Source organism: Cryptotermes secundus, unplaced genomic scaffold, assembly GCF_002891405.2.
Source record: "Cryptotermes secundus unplaced genomic scaffold, Csec_1.0 scaffold159, whole genome shotgun sequence".
NCBI lineage: Eukaryota > Metazoa > Arthropoda > Insecta > Blattodea > Kalotermitidae > Cryptotermes > Cryptotermes secundus.
This window is the reverse complement of record NW_019725416.1, coordinates 4,374,717-4,390,669: the sequence shown is the minus strand read 5'-3', so window position 1 is coordinate 4,390,669 and position 15,953 is coordinate 4,374,717. Positions and strand designations below refer to the sequence as shown.

General features: G+C 39.7%; 1 protein-coding gene across 4 annotated transcripts in view; it reads right to left on the bottom strand.

The window, feature by feature from the left end:
* The window catches only part of LOC111863320, a 1,149,828-nt gene that overhangs the window by 157,805 nt on the left and 976,070 nt on the right, over positions 1-15,953 (bottom strand). The gene's annotated exons all lie outside the window — the stretch shown is intronic.

The following is a 15,953-nucleotide window of genomic DNA, read 5'->3' as shown; positions in this document are numbered from 1 at the left end:
TCAATACGGTCCATACCACCCCATTATATATCTCTAAGATTCATTCTAATAGTATCCTCCCATCTATGTCCACGTCTTCCTAATTGTATCTTTTCTTTTTGGGTTTCCCAGCAAAATCCTATGTTTATTCTCCTTCTCCCCGTGCCTGCTACATGACCTGCCTTCTCATCCTCCTTGATTTTATCATTCTAATTATGCTTGGTGAAGAATACAAGTTATGGAGCTCCTCATTATGCAGTTTTCTTCAACCTCCTGTCATCTCAACCCTCTCCGGCTCAAATATTCTCCTCAACACCCTGTTCACAAACACCCTCAGTCTATGTTCCTCCCTTAATGTAACAGACCAAGTTTCACACCCATAGAGAAAAAACAAGCAAAAGTATCGTTTTGCATATTTTAATTTTTACGTTTTTAGACAGCAGACGAGAATACAAAGAGTTCTTGACTGAATGGTAGCAAGCGTTACCCGAATTCAATTTCTATCACTTGCTTTAACATTAAGAAACACTTAACTTTGCTCACAGCGTGTATTTTTTGGGTTTCATGTGATTCTCATATCAAACAGCGATAATTTAACTAAACGTTGTGAACCGACTCCACTTTGTACTGAAAACACAGTATGTTTTCTGGACTCTAGGGGCTGATTTGTTAGACATTATTTAGATGAATTTCAATTTTCAAAGTTTAAGCTCACCGATCTGACGAAAGTATATCCTAAAACTGGTTTGTAACACCGGGTTAATTTATATGATGTACATAATTTTTGTTAATAAACCTCACAGTAAGGACACCAGCTGATGGGGATTGACGCAGATGCGTAGATAATATAAAAACCTGATCATACTATTAGCTCCGGAAGATATGAACGAATTTTAATCCCATGATTGTACCAGCAGTTGGGGAATCTGTGAAAAGGGTGATATATCTTCGAGTTCTAAAGCATGAAATTTCACTGAACCTTGCAGCCGAAGAAGAAATATTTCTGCTTCGTGTTCAAGAAGTGTCAGGTTAAAATCTCGAACTGGGGACCGGCTACCCTGGCTAAAATTCTTCGTGATTTTCTAAAGTCTCTTCAGGCAAATTTCGGGATAGCAGCTGAAATTAGGTCACGGCGGTTTCCTTCCGTCTCCTTTCCAATTCATTATTCACTAACCACCCTATGGCTGGGCCCTGCACAGTCTCGGCTAGTGGCGGTGTCGTTAAATAAGTAAATAAAAAAATGAACAGCGCATAATTCCTGAAGCAGCTGGAAAACTATTAATTATAAAATTGGGGTTTCTGAACCATGGATTGTTTTAGTTCATTTTATGATTTTTCCCAACCGAATAGCTTATACAGCATCGAATGGGCGAACAAATATAAATAAAAAATTAAGAAAAATGTGGAAAGAAGCGAAAGATAGGTATTTAAAATACTACCAAATATTTTCATGCAGATTCTGAGGAAAACCACGCAATATCCTAGTTCGGATAGCCGATCTCCTAGAATCGAACCATAAATCTTTTTTTAATGGCTCTTCCAGCCCATCCAGGGCCCCGGCCTCTTATTCAGTTCCCTAAACATTTTTTTTTCCTCAGACGGTAGGACTCGTTGGAGGGGTGATCAGCCCGTCGCATAGCCTCTACACAAACACAGGACAACACAAACACAGAATTAACGCATACACACCCAAAATATCAATGCCTTGTGTGGGATTTGAAGCCACGATCCCAGCGTTCGAGCGAGCGAAGACAGTTCATGCCTTACTTAGACCGCGCAGCTATTGTGACCAGCACCCGAAATCTTTAGAATATGAAAAAAGACTAACAGATTATTTAGTCTATTAGTTTAATAACAATAATATAAATGATACGTTACAAATTACCGAATAACAAGCCTCACAAACAAGTAATAAATCCAAGGAGCAGAGTCTCCTTGAGAAAATTCCAGTCGTTCAAGAGGTCAAGATAGGCCTGGCCTTTTACGGCAGCCACTACTGCATGATTACACGTATGTTCAAGCACTAGGAACTAAACGTAAGGCTATTTTCGAACGCTATTAGATGGCGTCTATGGCGATATGAGAACGAGAAAATGTCTGCTGTCTTACCTTATGTCTGTATCACTGACTCCTACATGGAAATCCACGACAAATATATAAACATGTCAACATATAATGAACCGGTCGCTGCGAATTATTTCGGCCTTGTGGGATGGCTACGAGTTTGTAGAGAAATGTACTGCGAATTATCTCTTGTAAAACATTTGTAAACTCACAGTCGAGTCCAATAGGAGTGCCAGTTTCCTTCAACATGTATTCTTCTTCTGAAAAACTACTGAGAATAAAAAATCTGCCAATATCAACTCATTTTTTCTTATGCTTAGCACGTCATGGTGTAAACATGAAACCATTACATTTCATTAAAGCTGAAATATATCTCATTATACAGGCTACGACTTGCTATTACAGAGTTTTGGTGGGAAACCCAGAAGGAAACAGACCACTATAAATCTAGAAGTATGTGAGAAAATAATATTAAAACGGATGTTAGATGGTGTTGCATGGGTGGGAATAATGTGGTTCAGGATAGGGGCCAGTGGAGGGCTTTCATGAACATGGAAATGAAACTTCGGGCTCCATAAAATATTTGAGAATTCTTTAGTCGATTAGTGGCTTCTCAAGAAGGTCTCATCTCCAGGGAGGTACTCAGTTAGGGCTTCCTATACTGTCGCTATGTATTCTTGTACGAATTATTAGAGCAGATACTATTGTTAGTAGTTACAAATAAACTAACAGATGGTTGCGATAAATAGCAGTAAGAAAAATTATATGCTCTGCAGTCTCAATTGTTCTTGGAAAAAGATCCCTACTTAGCAGAACCGACTATTCTAACAAACATTCTTCATAGACATTTTTAAGCCCACAGTGTGCATATTCAGTGCAATCGTAAATCCAAAGTGTGGCCCCGCCATAGCTCAAGCGGTTAGTCGCTGGCTTCCAACCGCGACGGCCCGGGTTCCATCCCGGGTCTGGTCAAGTGGGATTTGTGGTGGACAAAGTGGTGCTGGGGCAGGTTTTCTCCAAGTACTTCGGTTTCCCCTGCCAATCTTCATTCAACCAATTGCTCCACAATGACCCTCACATATCATCTGGTGCTGGTACAGTATGCCAGAAATGGCCGCAGTACAAGGGACTTAGTCCTACTCCACTAGCAATAAAAAAAATCCAAAGTGTCCTTAAAGGGTTATCATATACAGCCAAATAGTGGACAAATGGGACGGTTGTCTGTGGAAACCGTAGCCAAAGATAGGAATCGCCAAATTTTCCCTAAGGAATTTAAACATGCTTAGGTAATACACTTTTATATTCCGTAAGCAGTTTTATTTTATATTTTTGGTTTGAAAATTATATGACAAGAGAACACCGACAACAATTTAGAATCATTGAGGATATACAATATACAGAGTCTTTTTACGTCTAAAACTGAAAAAAAAACTTTTCATACTTGAAAAAATCATCTTGCGGATTCAATATGCTATTGCATCCTACGCTGGTCACGATAGCCGAGCGGTCTAAGGCATGTACTGCCTTCGTTCGCTCGGAAGCCGGGATCGTGGGTTCGAATCCCACACAAGGCATATATGTTTGGTGTGTATGTGTGCGTTTATTCTGTGTTTGTGTTTAGATAGAGGCTTTGCGACGAGCTGATCACCCGTCTAAGGAGTCCTATCGTCTGTAAAATGATGAAGAAACTGAGAAATCAGCATTTTTCTCCAAAGTGGAAGCAAAAAGGGGGAAAAATTCATTCTACCGAGTGAGAGCCGGCTTAGTTAAGCAGTTCGCCCGCTGTCACTTGCGGAAAGAGCAAGGCAGACAGATATGGCAGAACGAATGTACGATTTTAAAAGTTCTTTCTTCTTTTACGCACCTAAAACAAGCCCTCCCACTTCTCCTTGCGCGACGTGGTGATCATTTATGCAACCGTACCTTTGTTTTTAAACACCTGTAATTTATGTTCTGCCTTAATGTATGATAACTGACTACTTGGTAAAAAGATTTAAAACGGGTTTTAGCCTCATAGCGGAAGTTTTAAATGATAACGAATAGGAATAACAGCAACGTTTAACTTTATTATTGCATAATAACAGTAACTTTACTCCAGCACTAAGCGTACATCAAAATTTGTTGGTTTCGTCCGTCCTATAAAATGATGCAATTTACGATGCACCATATAGGAACGCCGGATATTTCAGCTACAGTGGTATCACTACTTTCCCCTTCTAATGGAGTGTAACATACAGAATCAATACAGTTATGTAAACACAAATCGGAAAGACATAAATCAATGGGTTATTACGACGTTGTGATAATTCATCCAGGGATTATCGCTTGATAATTATTCCGCAGTTAAATATACTGTGTATGAAACCAAAAAAATGTAACAAAAACTAAAGCTATAATGTGTGATATATTACAAAGGGATATTAGTCTTTAATATTAAAGCTGTAAATATAAATTCAATCACTAATTAAGAGTTACTTATTTTTAATGCTTGTTATTGGAAAACCATTAGCAATTGTCATGTAATATGTTTATCTTTCTCTCAGTCTTGTTCCTGAATCACGAAAGACAAGACCAAATTCAGCACATGAATGGTAGGCGTTTCGGCAACTTCTGCTCCACGTAATTCATGGTGAGTTACTAGATGCTAGAACTAATTAAACTTTCTTGTATTTTCAGAGTTCACAGTAAAGGCAAATCTATCCCTAATCTTCTTTTTTTTTTTTCCTTGGCACTACAGCCCCAGTGGGTCTAGGCCTACCTCCATGAACTACGTTCACTTCGTATCCCTGATCTTATTTCATTAATTAAACACTACGACATGAAGATGTATGGGAGAGTGAAAGCATAGCTTCATTTATTCAAGTTACAGACATTTCTAGTAAAGCATCTCCAGCATAAAGAGTAGCAAGGAATATAAGATAATTACTAAAATGGATTTACCCAAAATTCAACGCAACCTATGTAGAAATTTTACAACACGTTCCCGAAGCCGGTACGCCTGTAACACATACAATAAGGTCGAGATTTAACACCTGGTTTGCATAACGTGGCATGAAATTACATTCTGAACACCTTAGTGAGTCATAATTCGACTTGACTGGGCTAGATTCGAACAGTATGCCCTCTGTCTTAAGGTGTGAGACCGGTACCCTAGGGTGTGGGACCAAGTTTAACACCCAGAGTCTTGGACCGTTCTGGGATAGTGATTCGAATCTCTCTAAAGGCATGTATATTTGTATGCTATGATGTTCTTTCTTGTACTTTGGATGCATCCTTCATCGAACGAGTAACATAAAACGTCCATCTAAACGATTCATCCTTTCTGAAGGTAATTCATAAACGAAACGGGAGTCAAATCTGCGACAAGTGAAACAGACAGACCTATATATATTTGTTTTATTTTTCGAATATCTTGCAGATATACGGGTATACTATTAAAATGAAATTATAGGCAACATTTCCATAAACACATTCGGATCGATTGAGGGTTCCAGATGTTTCTGATAACATTTGGATCAAAGCTGAAAGGGATTTTTTTTATACGGGGACCTGTTTCCAATTTCTGTAGCATATACCTTCTTATTCAACTTTCACTAATGACTTCATGAAATTGCTTCTGACTTTTAGATATACGTTAAATTATAATATATCAACATAAAAAACTAAGCTGAACAGACGGTTCGCATAAAATAATAGAGCAGATATTTCTAAGCATAACGTAACATTCTATTGTGCTGTCTCATGGATCAAAGCGGACTGTACATGGAACCAGTTCCAACGATAAAGAAAGTGAAAGCTGAACCTGCTGCGGCACCAGAACTAGCTTCCACAGCCCCCTTCCTCTCATTCTTACAAATGATAAATACAAGTTTTATGTTTACTGAACATTAACGGCCGTAATGAATGTCAAAGAGGAGAGAGCCCGGCGCAGGCAAAGTGATTTAGCATTTCCGCCTACGTCTACCTATTAACGTGTTCACTTTTATACCTTTCACGGAGTATCAGTTCTTCGCCCGGGGTATAGATGCTTTACTTTTCAGTACCACACACTGAATAGTACGTAACTAAAACTATAGAGAAATGGCTGCGCCATAGCTCAAGCGGTTAGTAGCTGGCTTCCAACCGCGGCGGCCCTGGTTCGATCCCGGGTCTGGTCAAGTGTGATTTGTGTTGGACAAACTTAGACCCACACCAGTAGCACTAGAAAAAAGTATACTGAATCATGCATATTCAAAACAAGAAAACAAACGAAATAGTTGAAGCTCTCTAAACGGTGTTTATGAAGAGTTCTATCTTCTGGGATATAACGCCCTATGGTTCGTTGAAAGTCAACCAAAGTTTCGGAGCAATATGTCGCCTCCATCTTCAGGACAGAACAATAAGCCAAGTAAGAAACTAGAGTGAAGCAGGTAGCAAGCATAGCTCTTGCTTGACTTATTCGACCTTGCAAGTAGAAGCGACATGTTCCTCCGAAACGTAGGTTGACTTACAACTTGCGTTATATCCCAGAAGATAGAACTCTTCAAGAAATCAAAGTTCATTCTTGAGATCAACGAAATGGGACTGGGAGGCCAAATTAGGTCAAAATATCAAGATCGGTTTTTTCCATGATATATTGTCTCATATAGATAAGCAGTGCGCATGTGTGATGACGCAGTAAGAAACTATAAGGTGTTATATAGAAAACCTTTGTTCGTAACATGCTACTATCGACGGCTGAAGACACAGAAACTGTATATCACAGGTATCTAAGGAGGAAGAAGGATTTCCTTGTTATTTACGTGATTTCTGTCCACATAATATCGCTGAATGAGAACAGGCAGCTATTATCTACTTCGATGGCATTAACCCTTCAAAGCCCACCTGCTTCAACATACAAGCTCTGAAATATTTCCACGGACTATATCTGTGTGTTTCGTATGGTTTTCACGATAAACAGCGATTACTTCCCTAAACAACATTAATCGGTTGGTTTTAGTAGCGGAGACGTAGCGTGTTTCCTGTGAGGTATGGACAGAATTCTTATATATATTTAGTATTATACAAGTAGTGTTTTTATACAACCGTCAACACAATAAATTCCTAATAAATAATCCAGTATTACTACATTAACAATAGTATGTCATGTATATTTGCAATAATAATAGAATGTTAATGCACTAAAATTAATTAATTTATTAGGAATTTGNCCTGGCTACAGATCCAGAGGTCCGGGTTCGATTCCCGGCACTACCACATTTTCTGAGAAGTAGTGGGTCTGGAACGGAGTCCACTCAGCCTCGTGAGGATAACTGAGGAGCTATTTCAAGGAAGTAGCGTCTCCGGTCTAGATTACCGAGATTAACGGCCGTGGGGATCCGTTGCACTGACCACGTGACACCCTCTATCCGCTAAAGTTGGCACTAACTTCGCCGACAAGCGATTGGTATGGTTTTTGCTTGTGGACTAAAGCCACTGAGTTTGTATGTATGTATGTATATGTGTGTATAGGCATGTATACTCTTCGCATGTTATATAAACTTGTTCATTCCTCAACGAAAGGAAATATGCATATAAGAACTCCTAATATGTAAACCCTGAAGATTCTTCAGGAAATAACCGCTGCTTATTATGAGATTCTTATAAAGTCCATAATACATTACTTGGGCAGAACGCAGAATTTCTGGATGTTAGAGCAGGTGGGACATATTATAAATATTTCTAGTATGCTTTAAAGAGTTAAGGTACAACATCAGTATAAGCCTGGAGGAACTGAAGAAAATATTGCATAACGTCAGTACGAATATTTGAGTTCCAGACTGTCAATCGATCCCGGCATGTCTCAAATGCGAAGCAGCAATACTAACCACTGAACCGCAAAACTCGGTACAAAAGAAGTAGGAGGCTGTGGTTTATCTGAAGACGATATCCGCGCAATTAGCATTCGCCTGATGGGACAGGACGATCACGAAAATTTTAGTCAGGATATGGGAGAGCACGGTCGAAGCTCGTCGGGCATGTCCTGAATGCAAGGCCATAATACTACGGGTACACAGACCATATCAGTGTAAGATTTGAGGTTTTCACGGCGGTGACTATGAAGAAACCAGTCTTCTGGGATGTGGTGTTAATCGACGTTTCGGAGGAACGTATCGCCTCCATCTTCAGGGCAGAAGAAAAAATAAGAAAATCCGCATGCGAAGAGACAGTGAGAGCGGATGCAAGCAGTCTGCCTCCAGAGTTCTACCCTGAAGATGGAGGCGATATGTTCCTCCGAAACGTCGGTTAACACCGTATCCCAGAAGACTGTTTTCTTCATACCGGTGTAGTTTACATTGCGCAGAAACTCCAAGAAAAGAAGAATGGCAGACTGGAAGTGCAGGCCTTTTTCAAGCTCAGGTTACTTAAATAGCGAAGAATTACTATACAAAGGAGTATAAATTGGAAACTATTTTAACCCGGCCATAAAACTGTGGTAGCTACAGAACTGAAACTGCTGTATTCCAGTTTTTACAACGTAGCCTACTTCATAAAAACTTGAGGGAATTTCAGCATTTTTATTCGACCTTCATAATCTTCGTTCCCAGTTTATGATCTTTTCTACAGTCATATTTCCTGATCAGGCCCTTTAATTACAACGATGTTTCGAGGCTTTAATTTAACGTACAACACAGCCATCTCTTTTTATTACATAAATGGAATAAAAAGTATACTGCAGTTAGAAATTAGAGATCTGTTTGAATTACTCATACAACAAGCTGATGTGATTACATTTGTTCATGTACGAGTTAAAAAAAAAACGAATAAAAATTTCAGAGTTATTTTCATCGAAGGTCAAGGGAAACAGGCTGAAACGGCCAACTAGTTTTTTTATTAATATTTTTAATTCTTATTCAGCGAACGGCAATTCATGTCTGGCATCATTACTAGTGTATAGGCCTACTCATAAGTGATTAAGCTTTGATTAGCTTAGACCTAACAATGCCATGGGCATATTACTCACTCACTCATGGAGCTGAGCCCTTCTTCAGAAGCTGCCAATTTTGCAGTTACTCAAGAACTTCCCAGCATGTTATGGAAGGTTCATTACCGTGTTCACAAAAGTCCTCCACTGGTCCCCATCCTGAGCCAGATCAATCCTATCCATACTATCCCATTTTATATCTCTAAGATCCATTTTAATATTGTCCACCCACCTATGCCTTGATTTTCCCAGTGGTCTCTTTCCGGCGGGCTTTCCCGCCAATACCATATATGCATTTTTCTTCTCCCCTATTCGTGCTACATTCCCTGCCCATCTCGTCCTCCTTGACTTGATCATTCTAATTATACTTGGAGAAGAGTACAGGTTATGAAGCTCCTCATTATGCAGTTTTGTCCAGCCTCCTGTCACTTCATTTCTCTTAGGTACTAATATTCTCCTCAAAGCCCTGTTCTCAAACACCCTCAGTCTATGTTCCTCCCTTAATGTCAGAGACCATGTTAGTGCCAACTTTTGCAGATAGAGGGTGTCACGTGGTCAGCTCAACGGTTCCCCACGGCCGTTAATCTCGGTTTTCTAGACCGGAGTCGCTATTTCCTTGAAATAGTTCCTCAAATATCAACTAAGTAACTAACTAACTTCACATGGCTGAGCGCTTCTTGAGAAGCCGCCAAATGTGCAGCTATCTCAGCAATTCAAGGAATCCGAAGGTTCATTACCATGTTCACAAGGGCCTTCAACTTGTCCCTATCCTGAGCCAGATCGATCCAGCCCAACACCATACATCCTATTTCTCCTTTCACCCACCTAAATCATGATCTTCCTAGTGGTCTCTCCGATATCCTATATGCCAGGAAAGGAAATTCCTCTTTGATGCCATGTTTCTTGATAGTGTATTGAAACCGACCCACTGCTAATTATTTTAGGTTACTGTACACTAAATATGAATAGACATCAAGAACTAAGATGTTCTACCGTTGTTCTTAGACGTCTAAGAGAAGCTTCAAACAAGAGGAGAACAAAAGTTTTTCTTAGCATCTTAAAACTTGCTTAACGAAGATTCGGCCATCTGTTGCTGACTTTTTAAACTATGAAGACTCATTAACAGGATGTCCTGTGGGGAGTAAAGCTTCATTAGAAATTGTACGTTCATAAGGAATACAAATCTACCAAGTTCACTTTCTTAGACATGATAATAAGCATTGTTTGGGGCTTGACAGGTCGCTTCAAAGAGCAAGATTTTATGCGGACAAAGGAAACTATGCATTAGAGTCCAACGCTTTTGTTTATGTTGTCACGTTTCAACCTTTATGTAAGCTGCCACTGCTTTTAATATTAGGGACTCTGCATTTTGCCCACAGATTTCGTATGATTCTCAGAATAAACAGTGATTTTTTCCTTAAGAAGCATTAAGTGACTGGTCTTTGTAATTGGGACGCAGTGTGATTTCTTTGAGACAGAAACTGAATTCTTAAGTATTATTTAGACGGATTTCAGACTTAAAAAAAATAATCTTTTATCTCGAAGATTTTTTAAAGCCACAATATTCATTCTTAAAATACAGAGTTAATTTTCAATCTCCCCAGTCTTACAGCCATCTCATTGTCTTTGACTTGACGCCTTTAACTTTTTTCTGTGAGGAGCATAATGTGATCTAATGGTCAGAGTTCCTGGCTACAGATCCAGAGGTCCAGGCTTCGATTCGCGGCGCTACCAGATTTCCTGACAAGTAGTTGGTCTGGAACAGGGTCCACTCACNTTGAAACCGACCCACTGCTAATTATTTTAGGTTACTGTACACTAAATATGAATAGACATCAAGAACTAAGATGTTCTACCGTTGTTCTTAGACGTCTAAGAGAAGCTTCAAACAAGAGGAGAACAAAAGTTTTTCTTAGCATCTTAAAACTTGCTTAACGAAGATTCGGCCATCTGTTGCTGACTTTTTAAACTATGAAGACTCATTAACAGGATGTCCTGTGGGGAGTAAAGCTTCATTAGAAATTGTACGTTCATAAGGAATACAAATCTACCAAGTTCACTTTCTTAGACATGATAATAAGCATTGTTTGGGGCTTGACAGGTCGCTTCAAAGAGCAAGATTTTATGCGGACAAAGGAAACTATGCATTAGAGTCCAACGCTTTTGTTTATGTTGTCAAGTTTCAACCTTTATGTAAGCTGCCACTGCTTTTAATATTAGGGACTCTGCATTTTGCCCACAGATTTCGTATGATTCTCAGAATAAACAGTGATTTTTTCCTTAAGAAGCATTAAGTGACTGGTCTTTGTAATTGGGACGCAGTGTGATTTCTTTGAGACAGAAACTGAATTCTTAAGTATTATTTAGACGGATTTCAGACTTAAAAAAAATAATCTTTTATCTCGAAGATTTTTTAAAGCCACAATATTCATTCTTAAAATACAGAGTTAATTTTCAATCTCCCCAGTCTTACAGCCATCTCATTGTCTTTGACTTGACGCCTTTAACTTTTTTCTGTGAGGAGCATAATGTGATCTAATGGTCAGAGTTCCTGGCTACAGATCCAGAGGTCCAGGCTTCGATTCGCGGCGCTACCAGATTTCCTGACAAGTAGTTGGTCTGGAACAGGGTCCACTCACCCTCGTGGGGATAATTGAGGTGCTATTTCAAGGAAATAGTGGCTCAGGTCTAGAAAACCGAAAGTAACGTCCGTGGGGATCCGTTGCGCTGACCACGCGACACCCTCTATCGGCAAAAGTTGGCACCAACTCCGCCGACAAACGGCGGTCGCTCGGTCGGTATAGTTCGCTTGCAGACTATATGCCACGGATTTTTTGTTTGTTTGAGGAGCTTAACTTGGGAAGCTCCTCATTATGTTATTTTCTCTCGTCTCCTGTTGCTTGCTATATACATATCTTTGTCTCAGTTCTCAATATTCTCTTCAGTGCTGTGTTCTCAAATAATCTCAAACATATTCTTCATTTACGTGGAATTTGTATTGCAGTTTACGTTAATTTTAACGAACACAAGCAAAATAAAAGCATGAATTGTGAACCGAGTTTTAATTCGTGTATCTTACTTCATTGGCTGCAGTAAAGCCAGCTTCACGCTCTGTAGCCAATGAAGCATGTGAAGAAGGTTTCATGCAAGGTTACTGAAAGTGCAAGACGATTACTGAACTGTGTGCTACTATCATGTGCACACTACACATATGCTACAGAAGGATTCTACAAGAAACGTTGGGTCAGGTCTATGAATTCAGCATCAGTACGACACGACAAACATCGAAAAGAAAGAAAGTAAGACTTTCACTCCGATTTCAATTAAAAACGATGTCCCTACTTTCCGATGAAGCCAACCGTAGCAGGGTTCATAAATTACTTCTTATGGAAGGATCTGTCGTTACAAATATTGCTTTCCGCTTCTGTGTTTGGTCATCCACCCGGGGCAAACAATCCCGAAATTCTTTATGCTTTTATTCAGTCTGTGTAGGAAAATTGTGGAGTAACAGTTGGGATGACTCAGTCGCAATTGGCTACGGGCTGGAAAGCCGAGGCGTCGGAGTTCGAATCCAGGTAGGGACAAGATTTTTCTCTTCTCTACGTCGTCCAGGCTAGTTCTGGGGCTCAAACACTCCTATCTAATGCGTACCGGTTGCTCTTTCTTAGGGAGTAAAGGGGCCGGGGAGTGAAGATGACCACTCACCCCCAACAAGTGCCGAAGTCATGTTCTATATTCGTACATACTCCCCTCATACGCCTTCAGGTCGTAGTGTTTAATTAATTGAGCACAGGCGTAACTTCTTTTCCACCTTAAAACTGTTTACGATGGCTTCTTTCCATATCCTTTTCAATATTCATAATCATCTTCCCATTATCCATGATATGTATACAGTGGCCGTCTTGTAGTGCACTCAATTTCACCTGTTACTTCACGACATGTTTCGGCAACATAGTGCCATCATCAGGTGCCCTAATTACGTTAATCTATTTCATTGCTTGCCTTTATATGTCTTTATAAAAGTATTTAAAAAGTGCGTATTTGTCAACTATAATAAATTCACACTAAATAAAACTTGTTAAGATTATTCATCTTATGTGTCATAATTAAAACTTGCGTGTGGTTCTTCCACTATGGGGATTGTTTTTCTTATATTCTGTGTAAACCGTGTCTTGTGACACTTTCTATTAGTCGCTGTATAACCCACAGAGTTGATATCAATCGTTATATAATCTAATATATATTAAGCTTAGAGAGTGAAGACAGTGGTAGCGTGAATCTCACCGTTAACGTCTATATAGAACCTCGGATGAAAATACGTTGAACCCAACCTGCAAGTCCCCATATGATTACATGCGATATTTGTCTTCTGCTTTGCAGCCAATTGCATCGAGAGGTTTAACTAAGTTTATACAAGACTATGCACCTGATTAGGAAAACAATTAGAGGTGATCTGTGAGGCGCTAGTTTGACTGTCTTGTCGTTCAATCAAGTTTTGCTTACTAATAAACTTAGAATTAAATTCTGTAAGATTTTATGTTTTCACGGCGGTGACTATAACGAATTATATTGTTACAGGTATTAGAACTAATTTTAATATGTTGTCTCTCAACCGCTATTTTTGAAAACAAGATTCCTGTTACAGATCATAAACAAAACTGAGAAATAGAGGCACATTCAAACACACTGTTTATGAATTCATCCTGGAGGATAAATCAAAGATCATATCCTAACTTCAACACATTAATGTTTCCTGGTCTTAGCCCAGCACAAGCAGTGAAAACATGAGGAGGAGTGGAGGTATAGATCCACACATTCTTAACTCATAGCTGGAAGGAGGTGAATGGTCGGTTCCACTCACCGGTCAAGCTGAGGAGAAAGAGTCCTATTCTCAAGGTCGGGCTGGGTACAGTGAAAACAGAAAAGATCTGTCCTGAACGGGAATTTAACCCTGATTCTCAGGTCTTCCAAACCCCTTTCTGACGCCTCTCAATTGTACTATGTTGAGTTTCCATTTTGTGTTTGATGGGAAAGATATTTCCTTAAATTTGACCCTAGCAGAGGTACCCAACATTCATAACCTTCACGATCTGTCGCAGTTCCCCACTTCAGTATTCCTAAATTCCTGGATAGGCCACACGCTGGCACTGTGGTGCTGCCACTCAGCCATGAAAGTTGCAGAGCCTTTAAAACACCGAATTTAACTAAATTCGACACGGAGTTTATTGGTGTCGTAAAGTAAGACTGGCAAGGGACAGATTTAAGAGTGTTTCATGAGGGAGATCGGTAACTTTTATGTAGTCATGTCGTAAGGGCAACTATTTCAAAAATACTTCTCACAAAGTCCATTTGTAAAGAATCTTTATGCTGCCCTTTAACGCACCTCAGTATATTAGCTGAGAATAATAATGGCTGAGTTTCACCAACGCAAAGGAAAGTAAATCATATATAGAATTCTGGTAACATAGATAATATTCTGGCAAGGAGTCCAAAATTTCGTATTTTCAGACTGTCTATAGTCACAAATCTTACATCAGAAGCCGAAAAAGGGAGCGAAAATTCGGGGCCCCATTCCTATGTACCGTTCTAAGAACTGCTTATAGGGGCATAAAAAACCGCTGCAGATCTTCCAGGCCACAGTAGGATATATTAGAATCTTCATGGGTTCTCAGTGAGCTATCATCAGTCTTGCAAATTAAATATTTACAATTATCAACAGAAGTGTTATTGTATTAAGTTTAATTACTGGCTAAAATAAGATATTTAGAGTATAATTTTTAAGTGGCATAATCTTTAGAAAAGGGATCAACAAGACATCCAATTATGGCCAACTTAGCAACATTTTCTAACGGTCTTACGAAACGAAAAATTTATCTCACCGAATCTAGTCGCTGGCTTCCCATCGCGGCGGCCCGGTTTCGATCCCGGGTCTGGACAAGTGGGATTTGTGATGGACAAAGTGGCGTTGGGGCAGGTTTTCTCCGAGTACTTCGGTTTCCCCTGCCAATCTTAATTCCACCAGTTGCTCCACAATCACCCTCACCTATCATCTGGTGCTGGTACAATAGGCCAGAAGTGGCCGCAGTACAAGGGACTTAGTCCCACCTCACTAGCAATAAAAAAATATTATAACCTGAACAAATAAATTCATGGAGCGGAGTCCTTCTTCAGGAACCGATAATCTGCCGCCTCTTATGCATCCCCAACCCCAAGATTTATTTTTGTATTCATATTTCCCTGCATAACTTCAGTACAAACTACGTATTTTTGTAATTCCAATGTGAAATTATTGATGCTATTTTGTGTTTCAGAGCATTTTCGATGGCTAATTGAGATCAAATGTATACATTTGTAAACCATACCTCCTGGTGAACTCCATCTTTTTCGAAGCCTGATTGGTGTCTGAACTTGCTTTCCAGAAAGCTTCAAGAGAAGTGAGCTGATTTGCCAACGTTTCACATGAGAGAGCTAAACATGAAGCTAACAGACATAACCTAACACGCTATGTGCTGAAAGTTTCTGTTATAATGACTGTGTTCTTGTTAGGCACCAATTTGTATCCTCTACGGACTGGAGTTCCGGACCCGTGTGGTCATCTGATTATAACGTCAGTGATCAGCACTGCCAACATTTCCACTGCGCGAAGAAACCTTCGGAAACTAAGTGCCCTTGAACTGCGAACGAATTATTTAGAACTAAGGTAAACGGTAAAAATGTCCCTGTGCTTAACTAATTAAGCAATACGTCATAAAGACATATGGGGGAGTGGATGTATAGATCCACATTTTCTTGACCTCGGCATCAGTTGAAGGTAAGTGGTCAGCTTCACGCCCCTGCCGTTTTACACATGGGAAAGAGCCCTCGGTACCCATTGGCTAGGAAGCTGGGTGACACCCAGAGCAGATTTGGACGACATGGAGAAGTGAAAATGCTTGTCCTCAACGGGACTCGAACTCCGACCCCTTGA